The sequence below is a fragment of the Hesperophylax consimilis genome, chromosome 17 (assembly GCF_061612785.1).
Source record: "Hesperophylax consimilis isolate HC1 chromosome 17, BYU_Hcon_1.0, whole genome shotgun sequence".
Classification (NCBI taxonomy): Eukaryota; Metazoa; Arthropoda; class Insecta; order Trichoptera; family Limnephilidae; genus Hesperophylax; species Hesperophylax consimilis.
In genome coordinates this window covers 8,616,809-8,640,190 of record NC_142852.1, presented here as the reverse complement: position 1 = coordinate 8,640,190, position 23,382 = coordinate 8,616,809, and the positions used below count along the sequence as shown (strand labels likewise).

The following is a 23,382-nucleotide window of genomic DNA, read 5'->3' as shown; positions in this document are numbered from 1 at the left end:
ATCAGCAAAGAGTGCAAGGATGATGTAAGCGTAATGAGTAAGATTAAGAAAGGGGCGTTTAGTGAGGAAAATATATGTCGCTAATGTGAATGGTAGCAGAAGTCAGGGATGCCTGAGGAAGTTATGGCACGATCAAGTGAATCAGATACTCTAGTCGGGCTATTTCAAGAGTTAGAATAATAAAAGATAAATAATATAAATTTGAATGAGTGTATGCCAAGGTCGAGTTTTTTGGCGGTCCGTCCTATCTGCCTACCCCTGCGGGAAACGGCGTGATGGTTAGTTAGTTAGGTAAGAAGATTATTTGATGCATTTTATGTCTAGATGAGTTGGTGTCACAAGCTGTTTTTAACCACGATGCAAAGTGTACCCGGCGTTGTTAAGGCTTTTTTTAAATTGGTTAAGGTGTGAATTCAAGATAACAACTGTGTTAATTTTTTTTAGTTATTGTTTTTGTATTTCGTAGAGCTCCATTTTTTTTTATAAATTTAATTTAGATTAAATTTGATAATATTATTATTAAGTTCTGCAAGTGTTTTAGTTTTTTATTATTATGACAGCTGTTTCGGCTTACAAGGCCATTTTCAAACTGTGGTTAGTCCAGATTGAGACGACGTATTTATACTATTTCAAATGTAAATTTTGAAGGTGCATACATTGATTTATTACTGGTTAAACCGATGACATGATCTATTGTTGGTTAAACCAATCTATGTTTTCCCCTCAGTAAATGGTAATGAGTTCTTAATTATTTACTAATGACTTTATTGCTATGACCACAGTTTGAAAATGGCCTAGTAAGCCGAAACAGCTGTCACAATAATAAAAAACTAAAACACTTGCAGAACTTAATAATAATATTATCAAATTTAATCTAAATTAAATTTATAAAAAAAAAATGTGTTAATTTTATATAAATAATATTAAGTATTGCATCCTCGACCTCTGCAACGGTTCTTTTCCAAGTCATACTAATCACACTTCTTTTTTTCATACATCACTCAATCTTCATTTTACCACTAAATGATTTGTGTCTTTGCTACAATTCAGTTCACTTAATATATTTTTTTAATAATGTTCCTAACCACATTTTACTGTTAAAAAAAACATTATATCGACTCCATTTCTCATTGCAGTGCAGAAATAAGAGTTGAGTCTTCGTCGAGCGTCCCTGAATGTTTCTACCATTCACTACCGTAGATCACATTGTTAATTTGGAAAATCTAAATTACGTCGGGATAAAATTCGACTCTGTTTCTCATTCCAGTGCAAAGATATTGTGATAAGTCTTCCACGGGCGTCACCGACTTCCTATACCATTCAGATCACTCTCTAAACACTTCCGAAACTAATAAGAAAAAACTATGAAATTTTTAGCAAAATCGGTCCAGTAGTTTTTGAGTGTATAGGTGACAAACAAACATTCATTTATTTATATAATTTTTACTGTTTTACAAATAAATCCGAGTTGGTTGGTATTTTACGTATCAATTTCTTTAAATTTTGCCATCCAATCCTGTGATAACAAGACTTAAGTCCGGTATATCAGTCTGTCCGTATCTTTGCTATGTGCGACATTAGCCTTGGTAAGCCGCAGAATAGTTCAATTTTGGACGCCGAGGTGCTAGCAGTAGCAAATATCAAATATGACATTAACGTACTCCAATTTAACCGAAATATACGTAAATTGCATCATTTTAACAATATGAACTTGAGATATGTGAGATGTTGATGTTATAAATTTAAAATCAATCTACAATAGACAAATAGTCTGGTAAGGTATCATTCGAGGCATGTTTCAACGTCACGACAGTGTTTTCAGCGGTATATTTGTAATTATTTCGTGAATAGTGCACTGACTACAGCAAAACAAATTGCCATGCTGATAAAAGTGCACAACTTTAAAATTCAACTCGTAAATTGGCCTTCTTAAAAATTTGACATTTTGAAAGATCTCGATCTCCCTATGACGTAGGAGCAAGGATATTTCACGCAGTATAGAGAATCAAGTACTTTCCTAATAAAATCATAGACAATACGTGTAATATTAAACTTCCGACTTATGTAGGAATTATGTTCCAGCCACGCTTAGCTCCACATTCCAAGCAAGCCGAGATTTAAAGCAACCGATATCCACCAACGGAGGACAGCAGTAGCCAGTTTTTAAACCATTAATATTATAAATAACTTTTTGATACACATGTTGGAAAAGTACTGACCATTCTATTGTTTTCAGATCATATATACATTTTTAAAGTCAATGACAAGGTAAGGACACTTCTGGTGAAAAATCAAAGACAGAGTACCTATAAAAGATCTGCAGACAGCAAATCTGACATCAGTTTTATCGCTTCGAAAACACAAACAAGATGCAGTTTATCAATCTCTTCCTGGTGGCGTTTGTGCTCGTTGGAACAGCAATGGTAAGAAAAAAAGCAACATAATTACTCATGTACCTACCTATACACAGGATGTTATTTTAAATTAAAAATTCATGCCAAATTTGGTCTCCGGTGACTTTTTGAATTTAAAAAATAAAAATTCATTAACCCAACCCACACCAAAAACAAAAACAAAAAATAGAAAAAAAAATTTAAAAAAATCATTTACAGTTTAAACTCCAAATAATGTCAGGAATCACTGATAGTAGATTAATCAGTTTTTTTTTAAATGGCAGTATGGATTGTTCTCTGGCTTAGGGTGACCACGGAAATCAGTAATTTTTACGCAAGAAATTTCAAGAAAAACTTGAAATACGTGTCATAATAAAACCCTCTATAAATATTTTACTTGTTGTTAGGTTAGGTTATGTCAAGATGAGGAATTTTATTTATTTATTAACGCCAGGGGCTTTATCATATGAGTAGTGAAAAAATATATAGTAGATATTTATCATAGATGACTCAATAAAAATATTTTCTATTTATTTAGTGATATATTTAAAAAGTGCACTGACTCTGTATAATTATTTCCCTCCATGAGAAGACTGGGTAAAGATAAGTTCAAATGGTAGTTTGTCACAGAATTTCTATACTGAAACAAATCTTGACTTCTTGTATCATTTAGTGGAATCCGAAAATGTATCAATGCAAGCAATTCTGGACTATCACATGCATCATTTAGAAGAAATACCAAGTCAGTGAAAATACTTCTCTCCGACAATTTTAAAGAGTGTTGTAATTCAACAAAGTTATCCCCGCTAAATATCAATTTTTATGATGTCTAAAATGATGTCATTATCAGTTTAACTGATTTAGTAAGAAATTAATTGTACAATAGATGAATGTATGTTTCCACAATTTCAGTTCACCTCTGCTGGACTTGCCAGACCACACTACTGGGATGATGATTACAATGATGACTATGGATACTGGCCAGCCAGGTATAACAGATACAACTCGTACTACGATTACTAGATGAAGTACTAAGGCCTGCCCACCATCAACATTACCAATATAAGAACACAAAATTTTTTTGATGACTACGATTTTTTGACGATGGGTTGAGCTATAAAACTGTTGCCAAATCTCTACACAAAGGACAATCCGCATACTTCAGTTTGTCAATCTTAACAACATCTACTAGATTGTAGCTATACTAATTTATACGCAATTCAAAAATAGTCAAATATAACAAAAATGTCTTTGAAAGTGAAAAAATCACGCCATGGAGAGATATTTACTAAATTTAACATTTTCCTCGGATGTTGAATTTGTTACAACTTGTTAAGTTATGCGATTTTTTACAGCGTTTTGATATGATTTGACTATTTATTAAAAGTTGAAATTGAATTACGATTGTTTTATTTTTTTTTGCTTCTTCTTTAATCTTTGAAAATACTATTAGGACGGGTTGTTTCGGAGAATCTGAACAATTCATAAAATATCAACGGTCATTTTCAAGTTCTGTGAAAGATTTTTTCAAGTTTTGTTTTTATTTCAGTTTTATTAAGCAACTAGCCTACAATGATATAAAAACAGAACTTGAATAAATCTTTCACAAAACCCGAAAATGAACGTTGAAATTTGATCAATTGTTCAAATTATCCGAAACAACCCGTCCTTAGTGTCAATCAAACTTAAATTTGAAATAGAAAATACAGAAAAAAAATCCGTTACCATTTCCGGAGGAAACCTGGAGGCAGCAAATCATTCTACAGACGAGCTGTTGAATTCATGAACGAGTCCTAAAAACGACGAGTTATCATGTGAAATATATCACCTGAATACAGAATGTTGGGTGCGTTTCCCGACGACGCACCGGTGCCGAAGGGATCAATGACGCTAGTTAATCAAATTGTCTTTCATAACCCTTTTAATTAAAAACGAATACCTGACACATTTTCTAAAAAAAATATATTTACTTATTTATTTATTTATTACACGCCCTAGTGGGCTTTTCTTTAAAAAAACAATACAAGCATTTTGAATCAGAGTAAATACAATAAAGAAGAATCTAAACATAATGACGAAATTTAATTTAAAATATTCAACAAAACAAAAGATAGATGCGGAGAAATTATAAGGGTGCATAGAACTATTTGTGTCTAGAAGAATAAAAGTGATAGAGTATACAACATTTATACTGATTAGTTTTCAAATGAAATATATCACTCAGATCAGAATATTTGTTTCCGAGATTGTGAAGTCTCGGAATCGGAGAATTTTGGTAAGCTAGTGTCGTGGTGTTATTGAAGTCATAAGGTAAGAAATGTCCGCATGATTTTTTGGGAACATGAAGTAATGTAAGTAGTAACATGATACATTGAAGTAATTCGGGACAGTCAATTTTAAAATGTAGTATTCTTTGTAACAGTATTAAATCTGTGCTTATTCTTCTTTCTGAAAGTTTTAATATAGACATTTTATCCAAGAGGTAACTGTTATTTATGTTTTGTATAGAAATATGCAATTTATAATTTATAAACCTTAGAAACATCCGTTGAATCTTTTCAATGTTATCTGAATGAATATTGAAAAATGGAGACCATAACGTAGAGTTATACTCAAGTTGGCATCTGACAAGGGTTTTATATAACATAATAAATGTTCCTAAATTATTGAAATCTTTTGCAGCTCTCAAAACAAATCCAAGAGTCTGGCCTTGTTGATAATATTATTAATATGACATACAAAGGTGAGTTTACTGTCGAACATAATGCCTAGATCAATAGTTTTACCAACACAATTTAATTTTTTATCGTTTAGTGAATATTGAAAAAAATAGGGTTACTTATTTTGGAAAAATGAATGAACTGACATTTATTTATGTTTAGTGCTAATTTTTTGATTGAGCACCATTCAAAAAGATATCTCAAGTTAGTTTGAAGTGTAATACAATCATTTATGTGGTTAATTTCTTTATAAAATTTCATTTCATCGGCAAACAGTAGAATGTTTATATCAGTAAATACATCAACAATGTCGTTTATGAATATTATAAACAAAATGGGCCCTAGATGAGAGCCTTGCGGCACTCCACTTGTCGCCATAAATTCGTATGTCTTTGTGCCATTTATTCTCACACAAAGACTTCTTTTGAATAAATAAGTAGTAAACCAATTCAGTAAATTCCAAGTTTGGCTAATTTATTGATTAATATTTTGTGACACACCTTATCAAATGCCTTGTTGAAGTCAGTGTATACTGAGTCTACCTGGCACCTGTTTGTTTAGGATGTAGATATAATTTTTTTTGTATATTAGTCAATTGGTTAATGTAGATTTATTTGAACAAAATCTATGTTGGTAGGGAGTTATAATTTTTTTCATGTTTGTAGATATTTTATCAAGTACCTACTATTTTTTCAAAAAATTTAGGTATCGATGACTGGATACATATTGGTCTGTAATTTGTAACATCCGTTTTGTCACCCTTTTTAAAGATAGGAGAAAGAAAACTATGTTTCCATATATTAGGAAAACATCCTGTCTTGAATGATTGATTAAAAATTACAGAAAGAGGAACAGATAGGCTGTTTAGACATTCTTTAATTAACACAGGTGGAATGTTGTCAGGTCCAGCACTTTTTCTAGCATGTAAAAAATTTACATGCTTTATAATATCATTAATTTCAATGTGTATTTCAGATAATTTAAGACTGAGATTCGACGAGAATTTGGGAATTTCATTATAAGGTATATCCTTTTCATAGACAGACTTAAAATAATCAGCGAATAAATTTACAATATTTTCAACATTACATCCAGTCTGGATGGTAATCAACATTACATCGATTCATTAAATGCAGTCTGGATGGGTTTTGATCTACCCGCATCAACATGACCCTTCGTACAGTCCCTACCTTAACCCGCCTCACAATGTTTCCCAACTAGTTGGCGCCACAGCACTCCTGACTTTACACTGCACAGACAATGAGAATACGTAAAGCCCAAAAGTAAGCTAACGGTTTACAGCGCAGTACATTGCGAGTGGTACCACCGCTCCGAAGTGTACATGTGGCAGAGCCTATTGTCTTCTTTAGATGAACTGGACCAATATTAGATGAAACCATGTGAGAACAAGGAAGTTATACGGTTTGTTCCAATTCAATTTGGGAGGCGGGTCTGGATACCAATATAACCAACTCACCTGCCACAGGTCACTTCAAGTGTTTCGCTACGGCCGGTAAGCTTTTTGTCCCCTATAGACTACAAAACGGGACCGATTTCGCAGAAAATTTCAAAGTTTGGTCGTATTAGTGCCAGAACTATAAACATGCACTCAAAAATTATTTTTCCATATTGTAATTTTATATACGCAATATGGACATGTTAAAATGAAATGATGATATTTCTCATTGTTCTTTTTTTGTTATTTTTGTTCTGATACACAAAATAATTGTATGTTATTTTTAAGTTTAAAACTACTATAATGTAATAATATTATTTTTCTTACTTTGTACTCTATTATATGTTTATTTATAAAAGGCAGTATAGCCGTTTATGTATTTAAAATAAAAAATAAAATAAAATAAAAAAATAAAATAAAAAAGAACTGTTTAATTAGAGAGTACCTTAACTTTTCGCATGAAACAGCAGACTTTTAGCATTATCTCTGCTCCGGAATGATATACAAAGTAAAATTAAAAGTCAAAATAATGTAAGTTTTACAAATTAACAATGAATATACGGTAATGAATGGTAGAAAAAGTCAGTGATGCCCGAGGAAGATTCAACTCTTATTTCTGCACTAGAATGAGATATGGAGTCGAATTCTTGGCGGTGTATGCGTTGTCCACCTACTGCGAGACTGAGACTGGTTGCAGAAGACCTTTTGTCCTCCCCAGCTGGACTCTGTTAATCCATCGCCTTGCGCCGCAGTGGGAGGGATATATAAATATGTCCATCATTCCTGGACAAAATGATCCCTAGATTCCTACACAACCCTCATACCTTTTACCTTTAAAAAACTTCCCATCCTTTCCTTAAAAAAGACCCTACACACAGCACACAAAATATGTAAATTATTTTCCCCATGGGCTCCTTCATATTTGCAACAAGATACATTAAAATTCTTAGTAATATTATGTAATAACTGGGTTTAAACTATGTTAACATTTAATGTTGTCGGATCATTATTTTTATTAGTTGTATTTTGTTCAAAAATGTTACAACAGGTATGTTATTTTTTAGTCTTGATTTTTTTTTAAAAACGAGTTTTTTCCGTTTTTTTACTATAAAGATCTCATTTCAAATTGTTGTGTTCTTGAAATAATGAAAATGGACCAATTACTTTGTTATTTTTTTCCAAATCACGAAATCAATTTATTTTTAAAACTGCAGTCCACCTCAAGACGCTAAGAAATTACATAAACAATGCATATAAAAAAATCAATACGGACTAATCACATATTTTTGCAACTTTAGTTTGTTTATGCTCACTTATAATTTAATTTCCTCTGGTAATATACCAATTGTACTTGATACATCAACTATATTTGAATATGGGTTGTTTCTCTAAAGGTAAATTTTATTTTTCGTGGTTCATGTGTGTGATTGTGCTGCAGGTTTTCAATTTTTCTCAGAATTCAGTTTGATGTATGGCCATTAATTATTTAGTAGAATAAGATATTTAACTAGTCCAATATTGACATTCTCATATCTTCTTTCCGTCAGTATAATTATCGTAGCTGTCTTTTGTAGTATTGTTTATTATTTTGACTATCAGGATTTTTATGTGTTCAGACTGTTATAAAGGTCTTTTTATCTTGATGAAGGAACTTAAAATAAAAAAATCATAATTCTGTAACAAATTTTAATAAAGAGTCAAAACACTGTAAAAATGAGAAAAAAACCCAAAAACAAGTTGTAACAAATTCAACATCCGAGGAAAATGTTAAATTTAATTGACGTCCTTCTATGGCGAGATGTCCTCACTTTGAAAGATATTTTTAAACATTTTGACTGTTTCGGTATTGGGTATAATTTAGTATAGCTACAATCTAGTAGATGTTGTTGAGATTGACAAACTGAAGTATGCGGATCGTCCTTTGTGCAGAGATTGGGCAACAGTTTTGGAATTCAACCCATCGACTAAATATCATAGCCATTCAAATAATTTTGCTGATTGCCCACCTCATTGAAACATGGGATGGAATAAACAGGTTTAGTAAAATTAGTTTATGTATTATATTGGTAGTGTTGATGGTGGGCAGGCCTTAGTAGTCCATCTAGTTATTTTAATACCGGTTGTATTTGTTATACTTGGATGGCCTGTAGCCACGGTAACCTTTGTAACCATTGTAATCGTTATCCCAGTCGTCTATTCCAGCAGAGGCGAACTGAAAATACGAAAACATAAATTAATATATTAGACCCTTTAAAAAATGTGTTATACTTGGGCCATCGTTTGAGGCCCCATCATAAGCGTCAAAGATGGATTGAAACGCAAATAATAAAATGCGTAGATATGTTAGAGGGAGCGCGCTAATATAAAAAAAAACGATAATAATTAAGCGAAAATGATGAAAATATTTCATAAAACACGACTCTTTTGTAATCTCAAAAAGCAGCAAAAATCTCTGCACAAATGCTTTAATTGAATTCAAAAATACACAGCAAATTTTTTCATGCCTTTAAGTTTGTTTTTAATAATTTTCTTAGAAATTTTTTTTTCAGTCGAGGGAAAGACATATAATTAACGTTTCGGCATAATAAATGTATTATAATCTTATAAATCGGTAGAAATTGAGAATGCGGGCATAAAAAAGAATTAATTTTAAAATTAATAAGTAATTCACGAGGCACAAACTTTGGGGTATCACAGGGAAGTATATTGGGACCTCTTCCATTTATATATTACATCAATGAGTTAGTTATGCATGCTAACAGTATTATATTTAAAGGAGAGGATAGGAGTGGCTTGACAAAAATCTACTAACACTGAATATAACAAAAACTAAATACATAAGATTCAGCTCAACTGGAAAAGGAAAACCCAGCACATCATACACAATAAAAATACACAAGTTTAATTGTTATTCCGATAATATTGATTCGTAATGCAACTGTGAAGATTTTAAATGTGTAAAAAACATCAAATATCTATGTTTTATTATAGACGATAATCTTAATTGGAAATATCACAACAAGACCTATGCATTGCTTTGGTTGGGGATCGTCAGGTAGAACTATTTTATTATTTTTTTGGTAAATTAATGTTTTTTAGGCAAGTTTTTTTATGCATAGCACAAAGGTTAACAATTATTTTATAAGCAATAATTATTAGCCTGAAACACTCATCGGGTAGATGACGATAAAGATACATGACGCCAACGGTCCCGTTGGCGTCATGTATCTTTTATCAGGAGATTTTTCAATGTGGATGAGTGTTTCAGGCTAATAATTATTGCTTCTAAAAAAATTAAGAACTATTTTAGATCCGCTAGTGAAGGCCTAGAAAACCCGTTTTTAGAATCATTTTGCGTAAACCCTATAACTACTCTAGCGATCTGCTCTATATAAAACTTAATTTACTTGATTTTCATCAATATTACATAAAAAGGGTTATTATTCACGTACACAAAAATCTAGAAAATCATGATAATATTGATCATAAATATATCACAAGAAGTCACACCCGAGAGGATTTCGTGGTCCCAGGAATCAATACAAAAAAGTATCAAAAGTCGTTAACATATCTGGTACCGAAGTTATATACAAAAATCTCCCAAGAATTAAATATTAAAACATGCAAAATGTCCTTCATCGGTTCAATAATAAGTAAATGGATGATTTGCTTGAGGAGGGTGAAGTATGAAAATTATTAAATATCAACTAATAAATAAGTTTTATTCTTACCATTGCTGTTCCAAGAAGCACACAGGCAACGAGAAAGAGATTGATGAACTGCATCTTGATTGCTTTATCGAAGTGATAGAACTGATGCAGGTTTGCTGTCTGCAGACCTTTTATAGTCCCCCTTTGATCTCCCACATGTGTCCTTTGTTATTGACTTTTTAAATGATATATTAAAAAAAAATAAAATCATCCGTTATTTTCCACCAAGTGCATCAACACATATGGTACCTGACAGTTGGATTGCAACACGGAACTTTTGATTTATTTTTCACCTTAGAAAACATTCTCATTTTCCTAACTGCTTTCAAGCTGGATTTAGTGAGGGTATGTTGTGAGGCTGAAGATTTTGGAGGAGTAGCCAGAGTCGCCAAATACGCCATACTGATCAGGAGGCCTAAAACGATCGATTTGAAAAATTTCACAACAAACTTTCAGTAAAGCACGAATATTTTTTGAGGAAGTCGAACTACGTGTTATTCAAAATAATAATATTTATCCTATTTAGATATATTCTGCGTGTTCTTCCCATGGAATAGGAGTAAAGAAGCTGCGGTCCACGATTACTTATGGTAAGGCTGGCTAATAGCACCGCAAAAAGAATTAAGAAATTCTTTAATGGCATATCAGATATGTTTCTAAGTTAGTTAAATAGATAAATAAATATGAAACCATCTTCGCGTTCGGTGCGTGATTATAGAAATTTAGTTGATAAATTTGTTGCAAAATGCAGGAAAAGCCATTCAGGTTTTCTGAATAAATTTATTAAAAAAAATGTGAATAGATTTGAATTATGTCTGGTCTCTAGGCTAAATCTATTTGTTGCCTCCAGTAAGTCTAAGGTGTATGAACCACGGAAAAGTTCCTTGCTTTCGCGTATATATTTGTTCGTATTTGATCCACCATACTTTATTTGGTGTGGAGGCCATTAACCACTAGCAATCAAACTTTGAGATTGCCAATCCTGGATTTTTTTTGGAACACAACGGACAATCAAAGCAGTTTTTCATTCCTTTTTTAACAGTCCAGACCAGTGGGCACCCTTTTGGGTGGTCACCAACGGACCAAATTTAACAAACTGGAGTCTTCATCCTTCATCATAAGCTTTTGCCTTGGAGACCTTATTCTAGAACTGTCATATAGCATTCCACAATGGAATGCTGGTACCTACCTTGATGCGTGGCAGTGGGGCATGGAACTGGCATAAAAAGCATTAAAATATACTGAATACTGTAGACATTAGATCCAAGAGGTAAACCATGTATGATCATGTGCGAAATTGTGGTGATCAGCAAAGAGTGCAAGGATGATGTAAGCGTAATGAGTAAGATTAAGAAAGGGGCGTTTAGTGAGGATAATATATGTCGCGAATGTGAATGGTAGCAGAAGTCAAGGATGCCTGAGGAAGACATGGCACGATCAAGTGAATCAGACACTCGAGTCGGGCCATGTCAAGAGTAAGAATAACAAAAGAGTAATAATATGAATTTGAATGAGTGTATCCCAATGTCGAGTTTTTTGGCGGTCCGTCCTATCAGCCTACCCCTCCAAGGAAACGGCGAGATGGTTAGTTAGTTAGGCAAGAAGATTGCTTTGATTTGATCTAGATTTCAGGTAAGGCAAAGTGTATAATACCACTTCTTACTTAAGCAATCTCCTTTTTGCCGGACAGGTTGATTTAGGATCTATTTTTATTGAATGACTAGCTGACGTGTACCCTGAGTTGTTCGGGGATTTATAAATTGGTTAAGGTAGTGAATTCTTGATTACAACTGTGTTAATTTTTAATATATAAATAATATTATTGCATCCTCGACCTCTTCAACGGTTCTTTTCCAAGTCATACAAACTCCTCACACTTCTTTTTTCAAATCAAATCAAATCAAAAAAAAAATTATTGTAAAATAAAAATTACAAAAGGTGTAGCTTATGGGTAGACCCCATTTCTTCCAGCTAACCACATTTATTTATTTACAATGTTTATATAATATTATTTGTTTTATTATAATAATTACAATGTTTATACAGATAAAATAACAATATACCAATGAAAAAATAAAAAAAATTCATATATATATATACCAATAAAAAGAGGCGTTTCATTTACGTGAGGTATTCACTGTAGGTATTCGTGTAGTGACATTTATTAACAAGGAAAGTGTTTAGTAACGATTTGAATTTGTGTGTATCTTGTATTTGTTTAATGTTATGTGGAAGGTTGTTATATACTTTAATGGCCATGTAGTATGGTCCTTTTTGGAATATTGTTTTGTTTGCGTTTGGTATTAATAAGTTTTCTGTGAGCCTTGTAGCGTATTTATGTGTTGAGTTTTTTAGTGGGAACTTGTCTGTAGATGATCGCACTAATATGCATAACTCCATTATATATATATATGTCTGCGACTGTCAGAATTTTCAGATTTTTGAACATAGGTCTACATGAATCTAAACGCTCAGAGTTTGTAATTTTTCTTATGCATCTCTTTTGTATGATGAAAACATCTTTAGCGTTTACCGAGTTTCCCCAAAAAATAAAACCGTATTTTATTATTGAATATACATAACCATAGTATGCGGCTATTACTGATTCGGTGTTTAATATTTTTCTCAAGGTACCCAGAACATAAGAAAAACTACTGATTTTTGCTACAATTTTTGAGACATGTTCTTTCCAGTTCATGTTTATATCTAATTCTATTCCCAGTAGTGAACAGGTTTGGGAAGGTTCGATAGTATTATTATTAATATTTACATTTATATTTATAGGTGTAGCTTGCACTGGACAAAATTTTAAAATTTGGGTTTTGTTTGTGTTGAGTGATAGATGTTGCGATAACAGCCAGTTTGCTATTAATTGGCAAGTCTCGTTAACTTGTTTGTTAAATTCGTCAACGTCTCCATTACATTCAAACAACAAAGCGGTGTCATCAGCAAACATTGAACATTCTGTGCCAGCAATTATTGGAAGTTTACATAGATAAGGAAGAGGAGAGGCCCAAGAATGCTTCCTTGTGGCACACCCTTGTTAATTGTTCTCCATTTGGATTCTACCATGTACTGGACCATTTTTTCATTGATATTTGAAATTTGAACTTTCTGCTGAAATTCTTTTTTTAAGTACGATTCAAACCATTTTAATGCTAAACCTCTAATACCCACATGTTCAAGTTTAATTAGAAGAAGCTCATGATCAACATTGTCGAATGCTTTTGAGAGGTCAATAAAGATACCTACAGTTTTTTTACTAATATTAATATTTTCTAGAATTTTGTTCAAAAAATTGAATACTGCCTGTGTTGTTGAACGGCCTTTACGGAATCCAAATTGTTGTGGACATATTATCTCAAAGTTTTCGAGAAAGTTATAAATGTGATTGTACATGGCTCTTTCAAATATTTTTGAAAAGTTTGGTAATAAGGATATCGGTCTGTAGTTTGAGACGTATGCGTATTTTCGTTTCGTTCGTCACGTACTCTTCATTTTACCACAAATAATGATTTGTGTCTTTCTAACAATTTATTTCAAAGTAATATCATATTTTTTTAATAAACCACACTTTAACGATAAAAAAATACTTTTTTTAAAGTTATTATTGGTAACTACCAGAAAAATTGAAGAAGTATCATATTTTCTTTGATCATCCCCAAAAAAATACTCAATCATCCTAAGGAGTGATTTGCCATTCTAACAAGCCAACTTATCCAAGCCTTGATTTACTTTATTTATTCCATTAATATTTATAAAAAACATTGAAATATTCCCGCTGCAAAACCACTCAGGCCGCGCCGCCCCGTGGATTGCCAATACTTTACGTTTCTCCGTGGGGGAGAACATAGAACATTTCCTTACAAATACAAACATTTTATTTAATTTTCCTTGAGGTGGCGACCTGCCGCAGCTCGCGGATAGAATAAATAAAAATATTTACTTCTAGGGATGTTTACTGAGAAATAAAATTTATCGGCAGGACGTGTATTCCAACAATTAGGTTTTTAATAAAATACTTCATTTTTGTCAAGAAGTTCTCGGAATTCCTACGAAAAACTTCTTCTAGAGCTGTGAGATTACCAGTGTTCTAGTAAACAAATCACTTTGTAAAGCTCATTACCAATAAACGACGAATCAAAATAATAATAAAAAACAATGAAATTAATCTACATATTTAGGTACATGTGTTTCAATCGTTACAACCAACTATCATAGGTAACTAGTTGCTAACTATGTTAATATGTGTTATGTATACATTTACTCCGCACAGGAGGCCCTGGGGAAAATCTTTTCCTTTGGGGCCTTTGTCAAATTTGAGGATACTGTGTGGATAGAAAGGAAATTTTGGAAAGGAAAAATATGAGTGGTGGGAGTCAGTCTGTCCAGGAGCGATGAAATAATACAATCCTCCCGCAGAGATTCAAGGCGATGGGTCGGAAGAGTCCGGCTGGAGAGGTCAAAAGATCTCCATCAACCGGCCTCTCCCGATCTGGCACGCCACCCAGTTGGTAAGCAGACCCACTTGCCGCCAGAATCTGGACAAACCTCACTCCAATGAATACAGGTATCCCTGCTAGATAACCAAACGTTACAAACCACTTGGGGCTACCCACGGCAGAGGTGTTGATTAATTGTTTATTTTAATATCCTACACTCCTGACACTCAAATAAAAGTCACAAGTAACCAACCAGAAAAGTCTACAAAGTTACCATTAAATATTACTTTGAAATCTCTGTAAAATTACAAAACCGTTCCATGTCGAGAATTCCGCTAATCAACCCCCACGCCTTACACCCTATTCGGTGTCTTTGCGTTAAGTGGGTGTTTAAGCTTATTAAAATCACGCCGCCTTTAGGGAAAGGTCTTCTCCGACCCGCTTCCGTTTTGTCTTCAGAGGTCGGGGGTGTATATGCGAATAATTGAAATTAACATTTTATTTGTGCAAGTATTTTTTCAACAAGTGTTGGTGTTTAAAAAAGCTATCCAAATTAGTTCATTCGTTTTTTTCAAGTGTACCTACATTCAAATTCCAAAACCCGCTCTTTAATGAGATGGATGCATAGATCTCTGAATTGTTTATATATATATTTTATTTTTTTTTATTTAACAATTTTTTTATATAAGATAATGTGTCCTTACTGGGGTACCCCGTTCTAAGGTCACATTGTACATGGTTATGTGTTTGAAATAGTATAAGTTTATATGTTAAAATACTACATAGAAAATTAAAAAACAATATTTAGAGAAAAATAAAACATAATACAAGCTTTAGTCTTTGTTGGGTTGCAATATTAATCTATATTCTTCCTTCCCTTAGCCATAATCCATTTCTTAATGTTTCTTTTGAAGTCAGTTATTTTTGAATGTTTTTTTTATTTCAAAAGGGAGGACATTCAATAATTTTATAGAATAATACTGCATATTTCTTTATCCAAAAGTTGTTTTAGTTATTGGTTGGTGTAACATATGTTGTAATGTGGATCTTGTGAGTCTGTCTGAGTTTGTCTGTGTAAAGTTGTCCTGGTTTTTGAATGCGTAAATTAGTATATCTTTTGCGTATAATTGTTTTGGTGTCATTACATTCAGGGTTTTAAAAACATAGTCGGTAGAAGTTCTGATGGGGATCCTAAGTATAATTTTTAGAATTGCCTTTTGTGTTATGAGGACTGGTTTTATAGTGGAATCGCATGAGCTTCCCCATCCGATAAGACCATATTGTAGTTGAGATTGGGCTAGTGCGTAGTAAATTTGAATTAGTTGTTCTTTATCTAAAATGTTTCTTATTGTTTTGAAGAAATAGGTTAGTTTTTTTTAAATTTGTAGCTCACATTTTCTATTAAGGAGTTCCAATTTAAGTTTTGATCAATAATTATCCCAAGGTATTTTATTGTTTGAATTTCAATCAATTTTGGGCAATTGCAAGGAATTTCATGGTTCGCGGTTAAACAGTTTGTATGAATTTTTATGTTTAGGTTTGAATTGACATTATCTGTCTGTTGTAAATTTTGAATTTAATATATTTAGTTTTTGTATCATTTAATGTTAGTGAATTTGTATCAAGCCATTGTTTTACCTGATTCATCCCTTCTTCAGCGTTTATGAATACAGTCTCCCACGACTTTCCATGGAAGAGAAGAACTGTGTCATCTGCGAAACTAATTACTGAGCCGTGACAGTTTAGATTACGTAGATCATTTATATATATCAGGAATAAAATCGGCCCTAAGACACTGCCTTGTGGAACTCCGTATTGAATTGGTATTGGTTGACTTGATTCATTTTTAATCCTGACTAGCTGTGACCTTTCTGACATGTAGGTAGCTTTGAATGAGATTCAGTTCACGACTTACGATTCCAATCTTTTTGAGTTTTTCTCGAAGATATGTATGATCAATTGCATCGAAAGCTTTACATAGATCTAAAAATATTCCGATACACTTATTACCATTATCGTGACTATGTTTTATCCTTTTTACAATAGAGGCGATGGCATCGGAAGTTCCCATATTTTTTTCTAAATCCGTATTGATTTTCAGATAGTATGCGGTTTGTTTCAAGATATTGAGTGAGCTGTTTCTTTAACTTTCTCTACTATTTTTGCAAGATTATTCAATATTGCTATCGGTCTATAGTTACTTATATCCGCTTTATTTCCGTCTTTTAAGATTGGTATAACAGAACCTAATTTAAGCGATGCAGGAAAGATACCATCCTTGATACATCTGTTCACAAGGTGGAGAAGTGGTTGGATTAGTTCATCTCTAGTTGATTTAATTATTCTCATTGAAATGCCATCTGATCCGGAAGTGAGTGTTGGTTTCAATGATTCTATAATGATTTTAATGTCATCTGCCGTAACTGTATTTAATTTAAAGGTGATATTATAAGTAAGTGCTTTGTTATTCTCATTAGCAGTACGAAGAGGATTAATGATTTTTTTTAGCTAAATTAGAACCGACATTGGAGAAACATTTATTTACAAATTGGACCATTTCCCTTGGATTTTCTTTCAAATTTAATTTTTGATTTGGTGTATCCAGTTCGGAAATATCACTGTTTGTATTGTTGTTAGTATATGTCATCTCCCTAATAATTTTCCAGACAAGTATAGGGTCGTTATTACAGTCTTGAATCTGACTTTTATAATAGTTACCTCTGGCATATTTCAGAAGTTTGGAACACATATTTCTATAATGTTTATAAAGATTTAGTAATGAAAGATCAAGTGGGTTTTTTTTAGTTTTCAAGTGTAATTTGTCTCTAATTCTTATACTTTTTAGAAGTCCTTGAGTAATCCAAGGTTTTTTTATTTTACATTTGTGTGAAGTCTGTGTTGTGAATGATTCTGAACATTTGTTTGAACAATGTTTGTATGCACTTACTATATATATATATATATATATATATACTATGCACTTACATATATGTTAATATATATTAATATATTTTTTTTTACAAATTTATTATGAATATTCAATTTACAAAAACCATTAAAATTTTATGAATATTCAATTTAAAAAAAAAACCAAAAAAAAATAAAAAATTAAATTAAAACTTATAAAAAATAAAAACTTCAACAACACATAAATACTTGTCACACCTATACATAACCACGTAAACATCTCAGCACAGGTTCTCCTAGTGAGGTGTTCACGAAACATACAATATTACTCACATACAGTATCACCTTCTCAAACCTACCTTACACACAAAATATAAATAAAAAAAATAAAAAAATAAAAAAAAACGAGTGCCAGCAATTTTTGTTATTTGTTTTTGGGGTATTATGCCGTGTTGCGCTAACTCCTTCTTTAGCCAACGTTTTGGACAGCATTTCAGTGTCCATCATCAGGGCAGATGTCTTATTTGGCACACTGCAATGCTGTCCGAAACGTTGGCTAAAGAAGGAGTTAGCGCAACACGGCATAATACCCCAAAAACAAATAACAAAAATACTTTTGGCCGTGAAAATCTTAAATCATATTTGAGTGCCAGCAATCTTGAAAATCTATAATTTTAAGTAATTCTCCCCAATCTTCCAATTTTAATAAATCCTTTAATTTGTTAACATTAATTCTTTTTTTAACAAGTGTGTTTTTAATATATGTTTGTGTATTTTGAAGTTGAATGGTGAGTAGTAGTGTAAAGTGGTCAGTAATATTGGAATGGTGAACGGTGGTACAGTATGGTTTGTTTGTTTTTACCATGATGTGGTCAATACAGGAGGCAGATACAGTTTGAGCGTTTTCGTTATATCCTAATCTTGTTGGTACATTAACTGCACTGATCAGTTATCAGTCCATGATGCAGCAAAAGTAGTTGATAGTCATCACACTGCGGGTGTTTCTGTCCTGTATTTAGTAGATTAATATTAATGTCCCCTATTAAGTACACGTTCCGAACATCTCGTAGTAGGGTTAGCTCATCATCCAGGGAATTAAGAAAGGGAGATATGTCTCTTGTTGACGGTGATCTGTATATCCCGAATATTGAGATGTCATTATTAATGTTTATCAGTAGACAGTTTGCGTCTCTGAGTTGATTTTCCTTTACAATTCCTTGGATCTCATTTTTAAGATAAATTATCACTCCGTCATTCTGACTTTTATGTTGCGTGGAGTTATATACCTTATAATTGTCCAGATGTTTTGGTGAATATGTTTCTTTTTTTATACGGCATTCTGTGAGTATGATAATGTCGATTTCCTCATCAAGTTGCTGTAGCATCACTGTCAACTCTACGAAATTTTTGTTGATGCTTCTAATATTCTGGTGAAGTATTTTTAATGTTTTTGTTTTTTTGTTTTGTATGTAGTCATTAATTTCTTGTATTGTTGAGGTTGTGATGGTTTCGCGAGAAGGGTAATCGAATTTTATATCAGTTAATGGATCCATTTTTGGTATAAGTGTCCAATATATTGTAGGTGGTTATGGAATTTATTGTTTGTTTACATGATTTTATTTTCGAGGTCGTAATGATTTTTTTTATTTTAATTATTGGAGAGTCTTCAGATTTTCGTGCCAGTAATTTTCCATTTTTAAACCAAATGAATTTGAATTTTTTTTCTTTTGCCCTTATTTTAGTGTTCCATAAAAGATTTTTGTAGAATGGCGTCAGGGCTTCATTTACGTAAGCCTGTTTATTGACATCTGCTAAAAGAAGGGAGACATTGTTATTTTTTCTGGCATTCATCATTGTTGTTTTTTCTGGCATTCATCATTGTTATTTTTTTTGTGTCATCTTTGAAGGTAAATATTAGACGTGGTGGTTTTATTTCAGTAGGTTTTATATATTTGAATTGGTCCACTGTTTCTAAATTAATTCCAAAGGCTGAGCTAATTCTGTTGGCTATTTCTTGTGGTGGTTCGTTCGGCGATACTCTGAATCCGTTGACTTCTACACAAGTTATTAATTCCCTTTGTTCATATTCGGATATTTTCTTTTCAAGAGCAACTATTCTTTTTTCTTTGTTTTCCAAATCTTCCATTATTTTTTGGTGTTGTTTCGGGAGGTCGAGAATTTTATTTAATTTTTCATTTGTCATCATATCTATCGCTCACAAATTGAGTTGATTTTTTTAGATCGGCTAATTCCGTCTCTAATTTGGTAAACAATTGTGATTTCAACTCAGGGGCCGTTCAAGTATTACGTAAACAGATTTATTACAATTATTTACCCCCTCTTCCCCCTTGTCACCAAAAGTAAGCAAAGATCTTACCCCCCCCTCCCATGCTTACGTAAAAATTGGAACCTATATGCATTTTTCTGTTAATGTATTCTGTTTTTTTATTGATTCATAAGCAGCACTTCTAAAATAGACTAAGGATAGAGGACTTTAATGCACATAATATTTATTTAAACAAAATTTATTGACACGGTGGGAATCCCCGAATATGTATTCGGTTTTCAAACATAGACAATGTGTGGGTTACCAATGTGTAAAAAAAAATAACTACTGCTGAGCAGTGCTGACGTAATCACTATCTCGACCCCCCCACCCCCCCATGTCATCAAAAATAAGCAAAGCAAAGACCCCCCTGCCCCCCTATAGTGCTTACATAATACTTGAACGGCCCCTCACCCAGTTTACGATCAATGTATTCGGTGAGCGAGTCCATGATTTTTTGATGTTCAATTGCGAATCTTATTGCTGACATTATGTTTGTAATGACACAATTAAATAATTCCAATAGCTTGTGGAGTAATGCACTGTAATCACACTTAGATTTAGAAATTTTGTGCCTGTCAACTGGCAAGTAGGCAATATGGCTAACTTATCGGTCAGCCTGGAAATACGTATATAGGTACTTTGCGTGTTGACAAAAAAATGACGCTTTGATACGCTTCGAAATTTAAATTTTATATCGACTACTTTTTTCATTGCGGTGCAGAAATAAGTGTTGAGACTTCCTCGAGCGTCCCTGACTGTTTCTACCATTCACTACCGTATATCACATGGTTAATTTGGAGAATCTAAATAACGTCGATTTTTTATTCGACTCTGTATCTCATTCCAGTGCAGAGATATTGTGATAAGTCTTCCACGGGCGTCACCGACTTCCTATACCATTCAGATCACTCTCTAAACACTCCCAAAACTAATAAGAAAAAACTTTGAAATTTATAACCAAATCGGTCCAGTAGTTTTTGAGTGTATAGGGGACAAACAAACATTATTTTATAAATATATATTATTCTTTCTGTAATACAAAAAAATTCGCGTAATTTGGTATTTTACTTGTCGATTTCGTTAAATTTTGCCATCTAATCCGGCGGTAACAATATTTAGGTCCGGTATATCAGTCAGTCCGTATCCTCGCTATGTGCGACATTCCTCGAGCAAAGTTAAGTGGGCTAAATCGGACGCTTAAGCCTTGGTAAGCCGCATAATAGTTCCCTTCTTGAACGCCGAGGTGCTAGCAGTAGCAAATGTCAAATATGACAATTACGTACCTTCTCCAATATCACCGAAATATAAGTAAATTGCATCATTTTAACAATATAAACTGTTACATTCATCAGGCGAAGTGAGATGTTGATGTTGTTAATTTAAAATCAATCTATAATAGACAAATAGTCTAGTAAGGTATTATTCGAGGCATGTTTGAACGTCACGACAGTGTTTTCAGCGCGTTTATTTGTGATTACTTCGTGAATAGTACACTGACTACAGCAAAACAAATTGCCATGCTGATAAAAGTGGAGAACTTCAAAAAACAACTCGTAAATTAGCCTGCCTAAAAATTTGACATTTTGAAAGCTCTCGATCCCCCATAGATAATCAATTTACCATGCAGTATAGAGAATCAAGTACTTTCCTAATAAAATCATAGACAATACGTGTAATATTAAACTTCCGACGTGTTTAGGAATTATGTTGAATGTTCCAGCCACGCTTAGCTCCACATTCCAAGCAAGCCGAAATATAAATCAACCGATATCCACTAACGGAGGACAACAGTAGCCAGTTTTACCACCGTTCATATTATAAATCCCTTTTTTGATACACATGTTGGAAAAGTACTGAACACTTTATTGTTTTCAGTACATATATGCATTTTAAAGGCAATTACAAAGAAGGGACACTTCTGGTAAAAACATATAAAACAGAATACCTATAAAAGGTCTGCAGACAGCATACCTGCATCAGTTCTATCGCTTCGAAAAGACAAACAAGATGCAGTTCATCTATTTTTTCCTGGTAGCGTTTGTGCTCGTTGGAACAGCAATGGTAAGAAAAAAAAAGCAATATAATTAATTATAATTATTAAGTTTTTGTCTCCAGTGACTTTTTGAATAAAAAATAAATAAAAATCTTCAAAATCAAACAAAATAAATTTAGTATGCACTCAGCCGAGTAACCTAACCTAACACAACCCCTCACTAAAAACAAACAAAAAAAAGAACAAAAAAAGGCAAATACCAAAATTTCATTTACAATTTTTATTCCAAATAAAGTCAGTAATCACTGCTTGTAAGTCAAGTAGAATAATCAGGTTTTTTAAATTGGTATTAAGGTCTGTTCACTGGCTTATGGTGACCACGGAAACAAATCATTCTTTAGTGTAACATAATACTAACCGACATTGTGACGTTTTGGATAGTTTTACCCAAGCAATTTCAAGAATTACTTCAAACTTTATGAAATACTTGTATACTTTGTGTAAATATTTTGGCTATAGTTGTGGTTGGGTTCGGTTAGGTCATATTGAGACGATTTATATATTTTTTAACGCCATTGTTATTAGAAATAACTTAACTGACTCAATAAAAATATTTTTTTATTTGCTTAGTTATAAATTTTAAAATTCCACTGACTCGGTATAATTATTTCCCTCCAAGAGAATTCTGGGTAAAGAGGAATACAAATGGTAGTTAGTCACAAAATTTCTATACTGGCACAAATCATTACTTCTAGTATTATTCAGTGGAAACTGAAAATGTATCATGCAAGCAATTCTGGTCTATCAAATGCATCATTTAGAAGAAATACCAAGTCAGTGAAAATCTTTCTGTCTGACAATTTTAAAGAGTGTTAAACAGTTAAACTGATTTTCTGAGAAATTAATTGTACAGTCGATGAATATATGTTTTGTTATGATTTCAGTTCACCTCTGCTGGACTTGCCAGATCAGACTACTGGGACAACGATTACAATGATTACGATGGTTACCGTGGCTACAGGCCATCCAAGTATAACAGATACAACCGGTATTACGATTAGTAGATTGAGTTCTTAGGCCTGCCCACCATCAACACCACTACCATTATAATAACCCAAAATTATTTAAAACGATGGGTTGAGCTTCAAAACTGTTGCCTAATCTCTGCACAAAGGACGATCCGCATACTTCAGTTTGTCAATCTCAACAACATCTACTAGAATGTAGCTATACTAATTTATACGCAATACAAAAATAGTCAAATTGTACAAAAACATCTTTCAAAGTGAAGAAATCTCACAATAGAAAGATGTTAACTAAATTTAACATTTTCCTCGGATGTTGAATTTGTTACAAATTGTTTTTGTATTTTTTCCTCATATTTTACAGCGTTTTGATATGATTTGACTATTTATTAAAAGTTGAAATTCAA

The 23,382-nt window shown here is 32.7% G+C and overlaps 3 long non-coding RNA genes across 4 annotated transcripts in view; 2 read left to right on the top strand and 1 right to left on the bottom strand.

Annotated features, from left to right (window-relative positions):
- LOC149415912 (uncharacterized) overlaps window positions 1-10,649 on the bottom strand; it is a 40,543-nt gene extending 29,894 nt beyond the window's left edge. The window contains exons 1-2 of one of the 2 annotated variants that reach the window (XR_016303503.1): window positions 10,301-10,649; window positions 8,242-8,781 (exon numbers count right to left, since the gene is read on the bottom strand). This is a non-coding gene — a long non-coding RNA (uncharacterized LOC149415912). Of the gene's footprint in view, window positions 1-8,241; window positions 8,782-10,300 lie in introns of those variants that run through there. The other variant, XR_016303502.1, reaches the window with a different exon arrangement.
- Window positions 2,265-3,791, top strand: LOC149415913 (uncharacterized). The gene is made up of 2 exons (XR_016303484.1): window positions 2,265-2,423; window positions 3,306-3,791. It is a non-coding gene; the product is annotated as an uncharacterized LOC149415913 (long non-coding RNA).
- Window positions 10,650-21,872: 11,223 nt separating the features above from the next.
- LOC149415911 (uncharacterized) lies at window positions 21,873-23,382 on the top strand. Its single transcript, XR_016303504.1, has 2 exons — window positions 21,873-22,018; window positions 22,895-23,382. It is a non-coding gene; the product is annotated as an uncharacterized LOC149415911 (long non-coding RNA).